At 40.5% G+C, this 19,982-nt stretch overlaps 1 long non-coding RNA gene across 1 annotated transcript in view; it reads left to right on the forward strand.

The window, feature by feature from the left end:
* LOC129524563 (uncharacterized) overlaps positions 1 to 19,982 on the forward strand; it is a 332,901-nt gene that overhangs the window by 170,271 nt on the left and 142,648 nt on the right. The window contains exon 2 of the long non-coding RNA XR_008668378.2: positions 1,162 to 1,295. This is a non-coding gene — a long non-coding RNA (uncharacterized lncRNA). The remainder of the gene's footprint in view (positions 1 to 1,161; positions 1,296 to 19,982) is intronic.

The following is a 19,982-nucleotide window of genomic DNA, read 5'->3' on the forward strand; positions in this document are numbered from 1 at the left end:
CTTCAGTGTACTGTTTCTTATTAACTTTACTTTTAAAAAATCAACTTGCTATAGACTGTATATACATTTTGTTAAATACAGTTCCTAGTGACATAGCAACACTGCATAGTTTTCATTTACTAATTACAAATGTTGAGGCCTAATTCTGAAAGTCCTCATATTTAAAGGTTAGACAGACAGGGTAATGATATTTTTAAGTATGTGTATGTCATTTTGAAAGTGTACTGCTTTATGGTAAAAGTGTTTTCATTTGCTCATTGTTTTCATCATCTGTGATCATGTTGTCTTTCAATACAGGCATAAACCTTCTGCTCTTGAACAAAGCAGCTGCTTTTTAAAAGTAGTAATTGCTGCTTTACTTTTTATTTCTTTTGTAAATAAAGCTTTTCTTTAAGAATGTGACTTTAAAGTGTTGTCTATTGCATAAAACAGTTGACAGTCGTTGTAAAGTGAAGATTGTTCTACTGCATGTGAAGTGGGCCATGCAGATTTCTGTATGTTCTCAGTATGTACCACTAGATAATAAAGTCTTTTGTGAACAAAGAAAAAAAAAGAAGGGCACAATAGACACAGGGACCTACTTGAGGAGGGACACTACCTATTGGGTACCATGCGTACTACGTGGGTGATGAAATCATTTGTATACCAAACCCCAGTGACACACAATTTACCCATAATACATCTGTACATGTAGCCCCTGAACCTAAAATAAAAGTTGAGAAAATAAACAAAAAAGGTTTGGGTGGGGACCAACAAATAAATTTATGCTTATATTTACATTAAAGAAACACTGTACAGACGCTAAAGGAAGTTATATAAGTTTTTACCAATATGAGGCTTTGGGAAAGGAATGGAGTAGGTAAGAATAGAGGTAGGAATGACCTATCTGAGTATAGACCTTTTAAATTAAATAAATAAAAGTCACTTTTAAAAAAGAAAGTATCTAATGTGAGAGTTCCTTACAAATAAATGACTCATTTTCATAATGTTTGGATATACGACCAGAGCCTTGACTTTCAGTAAAATCTTTCCTCCTCTTAACTAATGCTTCCCCTCCTCAACCCCAAGTTACTTCTTACCTTTGGAAAAATGATATTATGTACCCCAATGCGGTTTGTTCTCAAAAACACTTACGGCAAGGATTTGTTTTTATTCTTCCAGGATTCTTCATTTCTTGTCATAGAAGCATGGGATCTCTGGTTACAATGAAAATATCAACAAAAGCCTAGTCAAGACTTTGGGGCACATAATTATTTCCACATTTGAGTGGCACAGACAAGAAGGAAGTAGGCAGGGTAAGTATTCATTTATTCAAAAAATAGTTACTGAGTACTTATTATGTGCTTGGCTCTGAGGCAAGAGGCATTTGCTCCCCTGAAGAAGTTTAATTGTGATGTGGAAACAATGACAAAACAGTGTGAAGAGTATGATTCGCAGGAAGCATTGTGTCTTGCAGGGCTGAGGAGCAGAGGCACCTCCCTCTTGAGGGGGTGGGCTGTGGGAATGGTTCAGACCAGGATTCTCAGAGTTGTTGACTTCTATGCTACCTGAAGGATGAGTGGGATCAGAGGAAAGAGGTGTTTATGTGCATGCATGTGAACAAGCATGTATATATGTGTGTACATGTGTGTACATGTGAATGAAGACCATTTTAAGTGGAAGGGGAACCATGTCCAAAAAGCCTAGAGATAAGCATGGTTGTGTTACATTCACAGAAGGACAAGGGGATCCCTGTGTTGAATGTAATGTGATCTGAAGCCTTCGAGGTCTAGGAGGGTTTCCTGGAGGAAGTTACAGTTGAGCTGATGGGTAAGAGATTGTGGAGACCGCCAGCTAATCAAGGGGAAGAAGGGCAGGGCTCTCTGAGTGAGAACCATATCTTGAACAAAGGCGCAGAGGAAGTGGATGCCTGGTCCCTTCAGGAAAATACAAATTGCTCAGTCAGACCAGAAAACAGGTTGGAACGGAGGAGGAGAGGGGAGGCAGCAGAGGTGGGGAGGCGATAACTATCCTAGCTCTGCCACTCACTAGCCTTGAATAAACTGGGGTTAACATTTCCCAGCCTCAAGTTTTTTTAAATCTTAAAGTGGGGACAATAATAATAGACCCTGATGCATGCATTGTTTTGAGGATTAAATGAGATAAACTTGTAGACCACCCAGCACCGTGCTTGGTATATAGTAAGAGCTGAGTAAAGGGTAGATTTGATTATCATTCATCACTTTTGAATTGTTAATGTGCTGGTTAGTAACCTAACCACTGTTTGCAGCTGGAGGTTTTGGAAATTCTTCTCTGAATTTTCCCAGAGTCCTTACTGGAGAGATCCTTGGCTGGACACAGTGCCTGGCACATCTTTGACAGTCAAAGGATAGATGCAGAAGGGCAAGGGAGGTTATTCTTTGGGTTCTGACCACAGGGATGAACCTCAAAAGAAATAGACGGGAAGGCTCTGCAGATATTTGGTCCTTATTGGGAGATGCTTCTCCCTCTTGATTGAGAAATTTCAGACATTTCTTCTTGCAGCCCGCTTTCATTTCTTGTTCCAATTTTAATCTCCCCCCTCCCCCCAACCTTCTCCCCACTCAAAGTAAAAATGTGTATGTTGTGTAAGGAAGGAGGGTAAGGAAGGAGTGTTGTGCAACAGTTCTTCCTTCAATGCAGTACTGCTCTGCCAAAAATTCTATTTGTGGTATTTATCTTTTCAGCTGAGTGGCTGACACTGGGGTGTGTACAATGTTTAACAAGAGAGAAAGTTTTATGCCTTTAACCTTTACAAGAAAGAAGGAACCCCCAGGGGCAACCGGCCCATCCAGTTTCTACTGAAGCTCAGACCTCTTAGGGTTCCTTGGCTCTTTTCTGAAAGTCATTGTGGCCATCAGCTCAGGGCAGAGGGGCCAGTCTACTATATTTAGAACTATCACGCTGGGTGCGGTGGCTCACGCCTGTAATCCCAGCACTTTGGGAGACCGAGGCAGGCAGATCACCAGGTCAGGAGGTCGAGACCAACCTGGCTAATACGGTGAAACCCCGTCTCTACTAAAAATACAAAAAATTAGCTGGGCGTGGTGGCGGATGCCTGTAGTCCCAGCTACTTGGGAGGCTGAGGCAGGAGAATGGCATGAACCCAGGAGGCGGAGCTTGCAGTGAGCCGAGATTGTGCCACTGCACTCCAGCCTGGGCAACGAGCGAGACTCTGTCTCAAAAACAAAAAACAAAAAACAAAACAAACAAACAAAAAAAACCAAAAAGAACTATCAGGGTCACCCTATCATCAAACATGAATGGGGTGGCAAGAATGCTGCATGGCTTCCTTACTTCTTTTTACAAATTAAGAAAAATGCCAAACCAAATCTTGACAAAACCAGCTTTCTTTAGCTATTCCCTTAAAGTCACCCCACGTCCTGGCCATGTCAATTAACATGTGCCTGTACTTTCATGTCTTCTTGCTTTTGCCCAGGCTGGGCCCTCTGCCTGGACTGCCCTCTGCTACTTGCTCTTCTCCACCAGGCTGACTCCTACACTGGCTGCTCCTTGTAATAGTCTCAGGCTGGCCTTTTCTCTGTGATCTTCCCCATATGTTCACCTTTTCCCTCGCAGCAGATGACTTTCTTCGATTCTTCCTCTATTGTCCTGAGTTCTCAGATTAGCATTAACCTGGGAGCTCATTGGGACAGAAATCCCACTGGACTTGTGTCTGTAATCCAGTCACTATGGTTGTGTAGAGATTGGAAGAATAAATAAATGAATTAGTGAATAAAATAACTGAGAGTAGGCTGAGAAGACCCACTAGAATAATTTTTTTTTTTAGTTTCTTAGAACACTTTAGAGAAAATTTTCTTGATAGATTTTCAATCTTCATAATAGGGTAATAAAAATTGCATTAAAAAGTTTATTGTTTAAACAATCATGTCACATGTAATGAATGTTTACTGTAGATACTTTAGAATTTACAGATAAGTAAGGAGCAAAGTACAGTCTCCTGTAGTTTTGCACCTAGAGACAACCTACACTGAATGTTTTGACATATATGCTTACATTTCATCAAACAAATATGAATATATGCAATTTCAAATATTGTATAAACTATTTTATAACCCCCCTTAATCACCTATTATATCATGAAAATCTTTCCTGTCATTAAATGTTTTTGTTTTCATAGCTGCATGATATTCAACTAAAGACATAATTTATTTAATGATTTCCCTGGATATAGGGTTTTTAGATGGCTTCCATTTTTTTTCTTTTTGTTGTTATGAGTAACGCCATAAGGAGCATCTTTGCAGCTAATATTTGTGCAAATTTATGTTTTTCTTCTCCTTTTTTGGAGAAGAAATAAAATAGTGAGGTCAAAGGACATACATATAATTTTCACGACTTTTGACACAAGCGGCCTCCTTGCCATTAAGGAAACTATACCATTTACACTCCCATTGAAGTGACTCCTTGTCGACACCTGGCATTGCCATTATTTTTAATATTTGGCAATTATTAGACGAGTAGAAACTGGTATCTAATTTTAAGATGCAGTTCTTTAATGATTGATGACATTGAACATCCTGTCTGCTGTTTGATCATTTGCTTTTCTTCTTTTGTGAATTACCTATTAATTATCTTTGTTCATGTTCCAATTGGTGGGTTATTTTTTTTTCTAGTAGCAATGATAATACTAATACTGTGGCTCACTGTTTGCTAAATTCTGTCATCTTATCCTTATAGTAACTGTGTGAAAAAGTAGGAGGTCTTACTTCTTCCTGACACCATGTATGTGGTGTCTTTTCCAACGCCACTTCTACTCTCTGACACCACCTGGGAGTCCTATAATTCTATTCAATTCTGACACTAACTACCTGAAGTTAGTGTCAGACTCTAAGGTTTAAGGGCTCAGTCCCATAAGACTGCCTCCATTTTAGATGGCAGTTGTAAGTACTGGGTCATCTGTACTTCTGACCAATGGCTATAAACTGGGGTTCCCATGACCCCTCTCCTCAGGTTTGATTATCTGCTAGAATGACTGACAGAACTTAGGAAAGCACTTTATTATTTTTAAACTTTTTTTTTTTTTGCTCTCCTGTACTTTTGTAATAGTGTATCGTAGCTTTTTTCTTTCTTCTCTATTCCCCCTAAGAAAACACATTATTTACTGTTACTGGTTTATTTAATTTTAATTTTTTTTTTTTTTGAGACAGGGTCTCACTTTGTCACCCAGGCTGGAGTGCAGTGACGTAATCACGGCTCACTGCAGCCTCAACCTCCTGGGCTCAAGGAGGATCAAGTGATCCTCCCATTTCAGCTCCCCAGGTAGCTGGAACTATCGGTGCATACCACTATGCCCAGCTAATTTTTTGTAGAGATGGGGCTTTGCCATGTTGTCCAGGCTGGTGTCCAACTCCTGAGCTCAAGCGATCCACCTGCCTTGGCCTCCCAAAGTGCTAGGATTAGAGGCATGAGCCACCGTGCCCGGCCTGTTACTGGTTTATTTTAAAGGATACAAATCAACAGCCAAACCTTTATAGAATGAGGTCTGGAAGGGTCCAGATGGCAGGAGCCTCTGCCCATGTGAGTTGCGGGGTGCCACTTCCCTGAAATGTGGATGTGTTCACCAATTCGGAAGCTCTCAGAACCCCACTGTTTAGGAGTTTTTATGGAGGTTTTTATTATGTAGGCATGATTGATTAAATCATTACGCATTGGCAGTTGATTCCATCTCCAGCTCCTCTCCCCTCCCTGGAGGTTGGGTTGAAAATTTCAAGCTTTTAATCAAGGAAGGGTCTCCCTGGTGAACATCCCCCATCCTGAAGCTATCTAGGAGCCCACCAAGGGTCACCTTATAGAACAGAAACTGCTCCTACCACCCATCACTAAGAAAATTCCCAGGATTCTAAGGATCTCTGTGCCAGGAAATGAGACAAAGACCAGTTATTTTTCTTATACCATAGAGGGCATTTTCCTCATTTTGCAGAGAAGGAAGAAGGCAAGGAAAGAACGTGGCCCAAGTCATACAGTTGGCAAGAAGGAGCACTGGGGCTGACTCGATTTGTCTGTCTGCCAAGACCATTTCTGAACACAAGGTTACATGGCATTATTAATATTTATTAGCTCCTCACATATTAAATGTAGTAACCTATGTCTATGAAAGATGTTGCATTTTCCTTTTTACTCTATTATTTGTCCTTTATTGTTTTGACTATGGAAGTTTACATTTTTTACATGATTATTTCATTTGAAAATAATTTCAAATTTTAAAAACTATGGATTTGAAATCCATAGGCACAAAAGCAGTACAAAAAGGCACATAATGACAAGTTGATCACCTCCTCACTTTTGACCCCTAGTCTTCAGTTTTTCACTCCAGAAGTTTAATTTTTTTTTTTATAGCTGAATCCATTCATTATTTTTCCTGTGTGGCTTCTACCTTTAGTGCCATATTTAGAAGTTATAGCACTACTATAAGGTGCTATGAATATTCATTTATATGTTTCTTACTGCTTTTGTGGCTTATTTTTTAACCCATACTTTCTAATCTCATAGGATTTATATTGACTTATGACACAAGGTTAAGATCCTTTTTTTTCTCAGTAGTTAGCTAACACATGAATTTTAAATTTGGCAGTAAGACAGATAATATTTCATGTCAAGTTGCAGAATCCAAGAGGAGTAATTATGCAGTAATAAAAACAGAAAAGATGCTTCATCTGGAGAGAATGCTGAGGATGACACAAGAAAAAATTGCTTCTGGGAGGAGAAAATGAATGTGCTCATGATCTCACCAGTGGAATCCACAAGTTTTAACAAATCGGTTTGAACAAATAACTTATACAACGAAAGAAGAAACCCTCAGGGCCACTTCCACCAGACACCCCCAGCTGGATTTCTCTCACCTGATTCTGCTGCAACAATCAGGGAAGAACAAAGCAGGAGATTCTCTTGAGGACCTGCTCAATTTTCTTGGGTGGAGGTCCATTTGCTCTTCAGTGTCTTTGAGGCAAGTCGCCAATCTTGGGACCCATGGGGAAAGATCATGACTCTGCAACTTTGTGTAGCTCAACTGGTGCCAAAAAACTAGGACCTCTGGAGCAACTAACTTGGAGGAAAGTAGGGTGGGGAGTTTGTGGAGACCAGTCCGGGGAAGTCCAAAATCTGCTCAAGTTTCCATTTTCTCATTGTTTCCTTTGGTAAACTTGAATATACTCCAACTCTGTAGTATCCCCAAGATCCTTTCCAACCCAAAGTCTATAATCCTTCTAGGCATTGTCGTCCTCTTAGGCCTCAGCTATTCATTCTTCAATTTAAATTTATTCATTAATTCAACAAATATTTATTGAGCAGTTCTGTGTAGATAGAAATTGTTCTCACAACTAGTCCACATGCTCCGCATCACTAATCACTGGAGAAATGCAAACCAAAACCACAATGAGACACCAATTTAAACTGGTCAGAATGGCTATTATTAAAAAGTCAAAAAATAGCAGGTGCTGGCAAGGTTGCGGAGAAAAGGGAACACTTATACACTGCTGGTAGGAATGTAAGTTAGTTCAGGGAAGCAGTTTGGAGATTTCTCAAAGAACTTAAAACAAAACTACCATTTGACACAGCAAACCCATTACTGGGTATATACCCGAAGAAATATAAATAGTTCTACTAAAAAGACATATGCACCCATATGTTCATTGCAGCACTTTTCACAATAGCAAAGATGTGGACTCAATCTAGATGCCTATCAGTGGCAGACTGGACAAAGAAAATGTAGTACATACATACCATGGAATACTACGCAGCCATAAAAATAAACAAAATCATGTTTTTTGCAGCAACATGGATGCAGTTCAAGGCTAATATCCTAAGCGAATTAATACGGAACCAGAAAACCAAATACTGCATGTTGTCATTTATAAGTGGGAGCTAAGCATTGAATATACGTGGACACAAAGAAGGGAACAACAGACACTGGGGCCTACTTTAGGGGAGATACCTCCTGTCAGGTACTATGCTCACCACCTGGGTGATGAAATCATTTGTACACCAAACCTCAGCAACATGCAGTTTACCCATGTAACAAACCCATGCATATACTCCCTGATCCTAAAATAATAAGAAAAGAACTAAGAACCGAAATAAAAAAGTAGCTTAAATAATAAGACTTTAAAAAATCCTTATATAACAAGTTATCCCAAGATAGGGAGATTCCAGAATAGGTTAATTCAGCTAGTGAATCATATAAAATACCAGATTCTTTCTACTTTTCTTTTCTGTCATTTTCAGCAGTTGGGTATCCTCATGTTCTCAATAGAGCTGCAGCAGCTCCAGGCCTTGCACCCTCATGCATCAATATCTAGGGTCAAATAAAGTGGGTATTGCAATACCTAGAGTTCTTCTTATAAAATCTAAGAACTGTTCTTCAAACTTTCTTCATCTTTCTCCATGGAGGCATTCTCTTACATATCTTAGCCAGAATTGGAACATATGCGCTTTCTCAAGTCAATCACTGATAAGCAGAATAGAATCACCAACTTTGGTTCAGACTAATCAAGATTCTTCCCTACTGGGCTGGGGCTAGGCTGGTACCTAGAAAAACAAAGCAAACTGAAAAAGCCTGGATAACCAAATTTAGGGCTTTGTTGGCAAGGAAGGACACTGATGGGTAGGCAATTGACATTGTCTGCCTCACCAATCTTTATCTATTTTTTGCCAATCTTACAGGCAAAAGTGAGATCATATATTTTTATTTGTTTCTTTGCTTTTTTATTCAGCTGGGCATTTTCTCCCATGTTGCTTGGCCATTTCTAGTTCTTCTTTTATGAGTTGGCAGCTCATGTCCATGGCTTACTTGTCAATTGGTATGCTCATTTTTCTTATTGGTTTGCAAGAGCCCTTATTATTTTTCTAGTGGGATTATTTTTTCTTTCTTCGTTCCTTTACTCTGAATACGGTAATCCTGGGTTCTCTATTTTTCTCACACCTACCTTCCAAATTTACCTTCTTGGACATGTCTCAAAAACTTTCTTTAAAAACACGCACAGCCTTGGTCCAACACAGAATAGTTATTCACTGACTAGTCATCCTCCACTCTTCTGGATTATTCTTTTTTTTTTTTTTTTTTTTTTTGAGGCGGAGTCTCGCTCTGTCACCCAGGCTGGAGTGCAGTGGCGCGATCTCGGCTCACTGCAAGCTCCGCCTCCTGGGTTCACGCCATTCTCCTGCCTCAGCCTCCCGAGTAGCTGGGACTACAGGCGCCCGCCACCACGCCCGGCTAATTTTTAGTATTTTTAGTGGAGACGGGGTTCTGGATTATTCTTTTAAAATAAATGTCTCATTCTTTTTCCTATCTCCGTTGCAAATGCCCCCATCGTTTCTCCCTTTGGACTGTTGCCATGGCCTCCTCATTGGTTTTCTCACCTTAGCGCCTTCCTTTTCATTCTTCCTGCAGACCCTAGGTGATGTTAATGTTACCAAAACACCAAGATGTAGATGACACAGCTTTGTACCCATTGTTGCTCAGGCTGCCCTCTTGCTATATAAAGTCTGGACTTCTTATCCTATCATTAAGCCCATTTCATTCATTTCCAAACTACTCTTTTCACTGTTGCCTTTTGTTTTCATTATATCAAGTGACCATGCCCAATCCTGCTTTCTGCTAGTTCCATTTTCCTTCCTCCCAAGTCCCCTTGGTGAAATCTCACTCATTTTTCAGCGGTCAGTTCAAAAGCTACCATGTTGGCAAAGTCTTCCTAGATGCCCCAAGTGAGAATGACCTTCTTTTTACCTTCAGTCAACCTTTTTCCGGTTAGGGTTTATGTATTTGAGACATCTTGCCTGTATCACTGTTCCATATGTGTGGAGCTCTCTGTCATGCCCTGAGGGCAGGACTTCTGTCTATGCTTGTGTCCTCCTCCCTCCTGGGGTTCATATTGTAGTGAATGTTCAGTGTGTGCTTGTTGAATCTATTAGTGCTCAGTAAATGTTTGACATTAACAATTCCTCTTGGTGTACAATTAACCCAGGGGGCAACTTAAATTTAATTGCCATTTAGCAGTTTCTAGAGCAAGGCTGATTGCCACTATATGCACAAAAGCTTTGGGGGAAAGAGGTGTTTTCCACCATCTGTTTGTAGTATGGATTTTCAAACCTTAGTTTCGATTTGTTAGAAGACACCTCTGTAATGATATTTCAATTAATCGATCCTTTTGTGGAAGGGCTATTTAAGTGAATTCAGCCTTTAAATTACTACTACAAACAAATCTGTATAAATCATGCTAAATTATGGGGAATGAAGTCAAACATAGAAATTTACTTTTCTAGTTGCTTTTAAGAAACTTTAAAAGACATATAATAACCAAGACAACTAGCTCTGTGTCAGGTACTATTCTAAACACTTTATATGCATTTATTTAATCCTCATAACACCTCTAAGAGATAGGAACAATGATCATTTTCTACCATCTTATGCCACTCGTAGTCTCTTTGCTAGAATACCTGCTGATCTGAAAGGCACAGTCAAAAACCCAGAAAAATGATAACATATAAATTAGAAGGAACATTACAGAGTTTAAGGATTTGTGCTGCTACTATAAATATTCTGTTGCATGAAGATAAATGATTTGTGAATTTTAGCATCTATGATGTCATTTAATGAGGATGTGCATTCTAATTTCTCTGCTGTAACATTCTAACATCCAAGGATTTATCCTAGTCTGATAAACCCTTATATATCTCTTTCAAAGCAGGAAATCAAAGCCTTTGATTAATTTTACCTACCCCATCTAGAACTTGTATTCTGAAATGTGTGGAAAAACAGTTCTCAAAGTGTGTCTGTGCATCCCTGGGGATCCCTAAGACCCATTTAGGGAGTCCATGTGGCCAAGACTACTTTCGTAATGACACAAAGATGTTATCTGGCTTTTTCACTCTCATTCTTTCACAAGTATACAGTGGAGTTTCCCAGAGGCCACCTAAGGCATAATATAGTAACATGTTAAATGCTGGAGCAGATCTAAGAATCCAGCTGACTTCTGTGAAGCCGAACATTAAAGAGGTTTGCAAAAATGTAAAACAGTGCCACTTTCCTTATTAAATTATTTTTGTTTTGGAAAAATAGTTATTCTTCATAAAAGTACATTGTTTGCATTAATCCATCAACGTATGATGAGTTTACTATAGTTATTTAAAATTGGAATTTTCAGTTCTTAATATAGTCAATATTGATAGACATAACCCCCATAAACAAAGTTCTTTAAGATGCTCAATAATTTGCAAGAGTGTGAAGGAGCCAAAAAGTTTGAGAACTGCATGTGCAGAGAAACTAGGACAAACCCAAGTCATGAGTTGTATCTAGATTAGTTTCTGAAATCATAATTTCAATTCTGTATATGTGCTCAAATATTTATAGCTTGAGATGTATTTTACCTTGTTAGCTCATATAGCTTGACATTTTATTCATGTACTTGATGGATATTTGTTGAACACTTGTGCACCAGATGCTGGGCTAAGCATTGGAAGTACCATGGGAAGAAAGTCTGCTCTCATGGAGCTTGGCTGTGGCATTCACTCCTGCGGCTCTCCCTTCAGTGGTTGTATTGCCCCAAGGAGTTCTGAATCTAGAGAGGCAAGACACTGGTGTGGAATCTTTAAGCAAATCAGAAGAATGAATACAGCTCAGAGGTTACTATGCACAGCTCTCAGGATGAAGGAGCTCAGAGGATGGAGAAATCAGCATAGGCCAGTATGATAAGGGTTTCTGGGACTGGAATTAAACTCAGAAGGACAGACAAGTTTAAGAGAGTTGAGTTGAGTAGAAGAGGCCAGGCTGGGTGTGGGAAGAGATGAGAAAGCTGGTAGAAATGAGATCTTTTCTCACTGTGTAGGGATCTAGGGGCCTGCCTGAATGGAGAAGGAGGATTCCGGTGAGGAACTCCTAGTCTAAGGCTGAGTTTTCTTCTGTAGCTGATGAAACCTTCATTACGTCTTCTAAGCTACCGGAAAGCAGCTCTCTTGGGTGTGCTTGGAAGTCTATGCTATCACCCAGTGTTTCCCGAACTTGCCAGATCCTCAACTTTCCCAAATAACAAGAATTATCTGGAAGTATTTCTTAAAGACACAGATTCCAGGGCCCCAGATTCCAGAAACAGTGATCAGGGGAGAGGCCTGGGTTTCTGTATATTTATCAAGTACTCTAGGTAATTTTCTTTTTTAAAAATTACAGGCAAGGTTGGGAAATACTATTGCAACCCATTGCCAGCCCTGAGGCTGCACTCTGGGAAACTTTAAAAAATACCATTGCTTAGGCTCTACCCGCAGTGACCTAATTTAACAACAACAGAATGATAAAAATGAAGATAAACTCTCAATAATCAAAATTAAATTATAAGAGTTTTTGATCTATAATTGTTCCTTTAGTGGCCCTATGTTCTCCATACCCCCAGAATCATTACTTAGCTAGGAAAATCATATCTGGCCTCGTTAATGGTGTTTTTCTAGTTTTTAGATGCCAAGAATACAGCATTGTGAACTAGGGCTGTGATTACTAGTGGTGGGGGAAGCAGCAGAGTAACCACTTGCTTTGGAAATAAAACAGGAAACATTCATAGTTGCTTTGGGCTGTAAATGTGTGTCCAGGTTACAGCAAAGGCTAAGAATAGCCCACAAAGGACAAGTGGGAAGTAGCCCTCATGGATCCACTGAACTGGAAACCTGGAGAGGAAGCAGAGAAACAAAATCACATCAGGGCTTTCATTGCTCCAGATAACTTTCTGAGTAAATGCAAAGTATGTACTGTTTGATCCCACAGTAAAATCAACTAAATTATTTTTTTTTGAGATGGAGTTTCACTCTTATTGTCCAGGTTGGGGTGCAATGGTGCAATCTCGGATCACCACAACCTCAACCTCCGGGGTTCAAGCCATTTTCTTGCCTCAGCCTCTCGAGTAGCTGGGATTACAGGCATGCGCCACTGCACCTGGCTAATTTTGTACTTTTAGTAAAGATGAGGTTTTACCATCTTGGTCAGGCTGGTCTCGAACTCCCGACCTCAGGTGATCCACCTGCCTTAGCCTCCCAAAGTGCTAGGATTACAGGAGTGAGCCACTGCGCCTGGCCATCAGCTAAATTTTTACTGAAGAAAGTATTTGTGTTTTTCCATTTATGAAATCATGGACTCCAACTTTGGGGAGGTGACAGAGCCAGAAGACATTTGAGAGGTCAGTTGGCTCTACTGCCTGCGTTCTCTGTCTCTTTCTCTTTATTCTTCCTGATGCGATCTGGACCAGGCACTAGGAGATGTGAAATTTGGGCTGCCTCTGTCACTGACTGGCTGTGTGATCCATGCACAAGTCACCTGCCCTCTCTGGGCCTCAGCTTCCCTATCTGTTTCAAGAAAGGCATATTTTAGTCTGTTGAGCCCTTTCCACCTAGATCATTGCAAAAATACAAGACTCTGTCATAACATTGTTCTGGCATCTTCCTAGACAAAGGACACCTAGTGTATAAGAGGGAATGGTTGAACTCCAGCTAAAAAAAAAAAAAAAAAAAAAGAAAAAGAACAAACTATACTTATGTGGCCAAACTGAACAGGATCTGCTCAGGGACCTAGAAAACAGCCCTTAGCATTCAGGAAAACATAACTTATATACTGAAAAAGAGGAAGGGTCTGAAGCTTGATCTTTGTTTATGTATTTGCGTGTTTAAGTGTTTACTTTTTAAAATTTGAAATATTTTTTCCCAACTTTATTGAGGTACGATAGACAAACGTTGTTTATATGATCCATCCTTCCTTCCTTCCTTCTTTTTTTCTTTTTCTTTTTTTTTTTTTTTTTTGAGATGGAGTCTCCATCTTTCACCCAGGCTAGAGGGCAATGGCTTGATCTTGGCTCACTGCAACCTTCGCCTCCTGGGTTCAAGCAATTTTCCTGCCTCAGCCTCCCGAGTAGCTGGGATTACAGGTGCCTGCCACAGTGCCTGGCTAATTTTTTTGTGTTTTTAGTAGAGATGGGGTTTCGCCATGTTGGCCAGGCTGGTCTTGAACTCCTGGCCTCAGGTGATCCACCTGTCTCAGCCTCCCAAAGTGCTGGGATTACAAGCATAAGCCACTGCACCCGGCTGATGTTTTGATATATGAATACATTGCGAAATGATTACCATAATCAAGCCAATTAACATACATCATTTCACATGGTTACCATTTTATTTTTGGTATGGTGAGAACCCTTAAGATCTGATCTCGTAGCAAATTTCAAGTATACAATACAGTATTATTAACTATAGTTGCCGTGCTGTACATTAGGTTTCCAGAATTTATTCATCTTAAAACTGAAAGTTTGTATGTTTTGACCAGTGTTTCCCTTTTTCTCCCATCTCCCAGGCCCTAGTAACCACCATTTTACTCTTTGTTACTATGAGTTTGCTGTTTTGTTTTTTTTTGTTAGATTTCACATATAAGTGAGATCATGAAGCATTTGTCTTTCTGTGTCTGGCTTACTTCACTTATAATATCCTCAAGGTACATTCATGTTGTGGCAAATGGCAGGATTTCTTTCTTTTTTTTTAGGTTAAAAATATTCCATTACGTGAATATATATATATATATATATATATATATCACAATTTCTTAATTTCTTTATTCCTTCATTGATGCACACTTAGTTTTTTTTTTTTTTGAGATGAGTTTCACTCTTGTTGCCAGGTTGGAGTAAAATGGCGTGATGTCAGCTCACCGCAAGCTCTACCTCCAACTCCTGGGTTCCAGTGATTCTCCCGCCTCAGCCTCCCAAGTAGCTGGGGTTACAGGTGTGTGCCGCCACGCCCACCTAATTTTTGTATTTTTAGTAGCGACGGGGTTTCTCCGTGTTGAGCAGGCTGGTCTCGGACTCCTGACCTCAGGTGATCCACCCGCCTCAGCCTCCCAAAGTGCTGGGATTACAGGCGTGAACCACCGTGCCCAGTCGGTTGTTTTTGTATTTTGGCTATTGTGAGTAATGCTGCAGTGAATGTGGGAATGCCTGATTCAGCTCCCTGCTGGATGGTATGGTCTTGGGTTCGTGAAATATTCTCTAAGATCATTTTCTTTATCCAGGTCCCTGGATGAGGGATTATACTCCCCCACCCCCCAGTGCTATGCTTTGTGACCTGCATTTCCTGAGCAAGAACATTTTGTGCAAACCCTTGGCCTGAATCATTCAGGTTCAAGAACATTTGGGTTTTCTCTGAGGCAAGCTTCCCAGAGCAGGCAACAGCTGGGCCTCTTCTTCCTTATTCCTCCATCTTCCCAGCCCCGGTCCCTTGGAATTGAGCAGTGACAGTGAGGAGTCCAGAGCTGCCACACAGCTGCCATATGTCAGGCCTGGGAGTAAGGGCTTGGGGTCTGGCCCTTGTTCTTCAGTCTCTTATTCTCCCTGGGTCCTCGAGTGGGTCACTTGCCTCATCAAACCCAGACCTTTGAGTCAGCAGGTTAGAATGGATATGCAGTTCCATACATTAGGACTTCTTAAGGATATTTTATGAAAAATATACAGGTCCAGACCTCACTGTCAGAGATTCTGGGTCAGATAAATCTGAGACAAGTTGTGAATCACTGTTCTTGACCTGAGGCAACTGCACAGATAATTCTAGATGGCTTCCATATGTGCTGTGTGGCACCATTCACCCACCTATTGGAGCATGAGAGGATTTAAGCAAGTTTCCTCTTGCGTGGAACTGTTGTCCAGGCCCACGGTTCTGAAAGTATGCCTATAGATCTCCAATGGGCCATGAAGATCTGCCTGAAGGCCTCAGATGGAACCAAAAGTGAGCTCTTTCTTCACTGTTAGGAGGTTAATGACATCCATTTCCATCAAATGGTAATTGGTATATTTGCATGTGATTAAGAGCTGCTTGCTAATATCTACTATCTGAATTTAGGGTCACCTGGAAACAAAGCCTAAGGCAAGGACTTAGATGAGATATTTCCTTGGGAGGTAACCCAGGGAGTAGAAGAGGGGGAAGGGAAAAGCCAATAAAGGATGTCTTACTCCGTTTTGCATTGCTATAAAGGAATACCATAGGCTGGGAAACTTATAAAGAAAAGAAGCTTGTTTGGCTCATGGTTGTACAAGAAGCATGGCACCAGCATCTCCTTCTGGTGAGGACCTCAGGAAGCCGTCACTCATGGCAGAAGGGAAAGTGGAGCCAGCATTATACAGCAAGAGACAAATGGAAGGGAAGGGAAGGGGAGGGGAGAGGAGGGGAGGGACTTTTTAACAATCAGACCTCATGGGAATGAATAGAATGAGAACTCCCTCATTTCTGTGGAAATGGCACCAGGCACCATGCTGTTCATGAGGAATCTGCCCCAATGACTCAAAGAAACACCACTCACCGGGCCTTACCTCCAATATTAAGAGTATGTCATTGAATTGATCACTATTACGAGAAGCCGGAGCTCAATCCCTTTGGGGACCCTCTGTCAATCCATGTTGTTCAGTGGCTCTTAACTGGAAGTGGTTTTTCTTTCCTCACAGCATTGGCAATGCGTGGGGGCATTTTTGGTTATCATAACTGGGAGATGCTACAGCATCCAGGGATACTGCTAAACATCCTATGATGCACAGGACAGCCGCCACCCCTACAACAAAAAAATTATCCAGCTCCAAATATCAATGTTTCCAAGGTTGAGAAAACTGTAGCCCATGCCTCAGAACTGTCTCTCTGAAGAACGATGAGCCTGGAGCATTTATCTATCAACTGCCATCCATCTCTGGGTCAGGCTTGACTCTGCAAATGTCACTATTTTCAAACTGCCAGGCTGCACTTGCATTAGGGCTTAGCAGACTTCCATGGTTTTGGAGAAATCCTTGAGGCAGAAAAGCAGAGGCATCATGACACACATAGGCAAGAACCTGTCCACATGAGTGAAACAGCCTAGTATGTGCTGAAATCAGGGCAATGCCCAGGGGCTGTGGCAAGGTATGATTTTCCCAGCTTAGTAATTATTCTAGGGCTGTAGAGAATATGGTGTAACTGCAGAAAAATTATGGACACAAAGTGTCATAATTTAATTCTAGACAGAGCCAAAGGCTGGAAATCCAGTATGGAACAAAGTGGCTCTATGGTGAAATTGTTAAAAACATGGTCTCTTGTAAAAGCCCAAATCCTGTCTCCAACACTTGTTATATTTGTGACTTTGAGCAAGTTAACTAACTTTTCTGTCTCTCAGCTTCCTCACCTAGACAATAAATTGGGGTTGATAATTGTTCCCACTTCATAAAGTTGTTGTGAGGACTAAATTGTGTGTGTGTGTGTGTGTGTGTGTGCATGTGATTATATATACATTTGATGTCACACTAGTAGTGTCTGAAATTTGGTGAGCACTGTTTAACTGGTTGACCGTTTACATCAACCCACGGCTGGGGTTCTGGACTTAGGAGTGATAACATCAGCCTATCTTGGCCTTTTTCCATTGGCAGTACACATAGGAGCTTAGTTAAATGGAAAAATTCATTGAGCTCCTATAGAAGCCAGCCACTGTGCTAGGCTCTTGGCCAAGCTCTCAGTAATAAGAATAGGACTCTCTCTTTTTCCTCTTCTACTCTTTATCTATGAACTGCTTTCCTTCCTTTGATTTTATGAAGTGGAGGTGAAGAGGAAGGAGCATAGGACTTGGAGAAATGAATTGCAATTCTTGGCTGTACTTTACCAACCACTGGTTGTGATTTGGGAAACCACTTTGCTTTTGAATTCTCACATTTATAAAGTGAATATAATCTAATCTTGCTTCACTGTGTTGCTATGAGAATTAAATAAGGTGATATAAGCAAAATATTATAAAAATTGATACATATGCTAAAAATTTTGTTTTAGTATTAGGCTGGTACAAAAGTAATTGTGGTTTTACCATTACTTTCAGTGGTGAAAACCACAATTAATTTTTCACCAACATAATAGAATGTCAGTGCTCTCAATTCTGTCTGGGCCTGTGGAGTTTTAAAATATACAATTTTTTACCCATCAAAAAGTGGGCGAAGGACATGAACAGACACTTCTCAAAAGAAGACATTTATGCAGCCAAAAAACACATGAAAAAATGCTCACCATCACTGGCCATCAGAGAAATGCAAATCAAAACCACAATGAGATACCATCTCACACCAGTTAGAATGGCAATCATTCAAAAGTCAGGAAACAACAGGTGCTGGAGAGGATGTGGAGAAATAGGAACACTTTTACACTGTTGGTGGGACTGTAAACTAGTTCAACCATTGTGGAAGTCAGTGTGGCGATTCCTCAGGGATCTAGAACTAGAAATACCATTTGACCCAGCCATCCCATTACTGGGTATATACCCAAAGGACTATAAATCATGCTGCTATAAAGACACATGCACACGTATGTTTATTGCGGCATTATTCACAATAGCAAAGACTTGGAGCCAACCCAAATGTCCAACAATGATAGACTGGATTAAGAAAATGTGGCACATATACACCATGGAATACTATGCAGCCATAAAAAATGATGAGTTCGTGTCCTTTGTAGCGACATGGATGAAATTGGAAACCATCATTCTCAGTAAACTATCGCAAGAACAAAAAACCAAACACCACATATTCTCACTCATAGGTGGGAATTGAACAATGAGAACACATGGACACAGGAAGGGGAACATCACACTCTGGGGACTGTTGTGGGGTGGGGGGAAGGGGGAGGGATAGCATTGGGAGATATACCTAATGCTAGATGACAAGTTACTGGGTGCAGCACACCAGCATGGCACATGTATACCTATGTAACTAACCTGCACAATGTGCACATGTACCCTGAAACTTAAAGTATAATAATAAAAAAAAAATTAAATAAATAAAAAAATAAAATAAAATATACAATTTTTTGCATTCTAGTCCCAAGATTGTTGAGTGTACTTGGAAGGGGACCAAAAGGAATCATAATTAAAAAAAATCTAGTCAATTTTGATGATCAGCCAGATTTGAGAACAATTAAACTATTCTGTGCTATGAAACAGGGATTATGCCTTATTCAACTTGGTATTCTCACTGGCTAACACAGTTTAGTATATAGTGTAATCAATGAGTGCTTTTTTATTTTAAAATAAAAGGGCAAATCTCGTTACTTAGAAAAACAGAAGAAAGTTACAGCACTCCAGGAGTTGCTCCACTCTCCGAAACTGCATATTTGTCTTGAACCACCTTCTTTACATTGAATTGTTGGCTTGTCACTTAAGTACCTGAGCTAATTTATACCCACGAATATAATACTTGAGCAGTTTACACTACCTTATGCTTACAATCAGGATGAATGACAATCTTTGCCCTTTCTACTTCAAAGATGGCTGCGAAAATTAAGGAGACAATAGGTAAGAAAGTGATTCTCACTGAGCGTGGTGGCTCATGCCTGTAATCCCAGCACTTTGGGAGGCCAAGGCAGGTGGATCACGAGGTCAGGAGATCGAGACTAGCCTGGCCAGCATGGTGAAACCCCGTCTCTACAAAAAATACAAAAATTAGCTGAGTGTGGAGGCACATGCCTGTAATCCCAGCTACTTGGGAGGGAGGCAGGAGAATTGCTTGAACCCAGGAGGCGGAGGTTGCAGTGAGCCGAGATCACACCATTGCACTCCAGCCTGGGTGACAGGGCGAGACTCCATCTCAAAAAAAAAAAAAAAAGTGATTTTCAGGCTACAGAATGCTATAAATATATAGGGAATTAATGTTATTAAAAAGGAATATACACTAAGTAAACTTGTAGTTCTCTAAGACTCAATTATATTGTGACTGTTGAAGAGAGAATTTTTTTTTTTTTTTTTTTTTTTTTAGATGGAGTCTCGCTGTTGTTAGCCCAGGCTGAAGTGCAATGGCATGATCTCAGCTCACTGCAACCTCCAAGTCCCATGTTCCAGCAATTCTCCTGCCTCAGCCTCCCAAGTAGGTGGGATTACAGGTGCATGCCACCACACCTGGCTAATTTTTGTATTTTTAGTAGAGACAGGGTTTCACCATGTTGGC

This window comes from Gorilla gorilla, chromosome 13, assembly GCF_029281585.2.
Source record: "Gorilla gorilla gorilla isolate KB3781 chromosome 13, NHGRI_mGorGor1-v2.1_pri, whole genome shotgun sequence".
In the NCBI taxonomy this organism is placed as follows: Eukaryota; Metazoa; Chordata; class Mammalia; order Primates; family Hominidae; genus Gorilla; species Gorilla gorilla.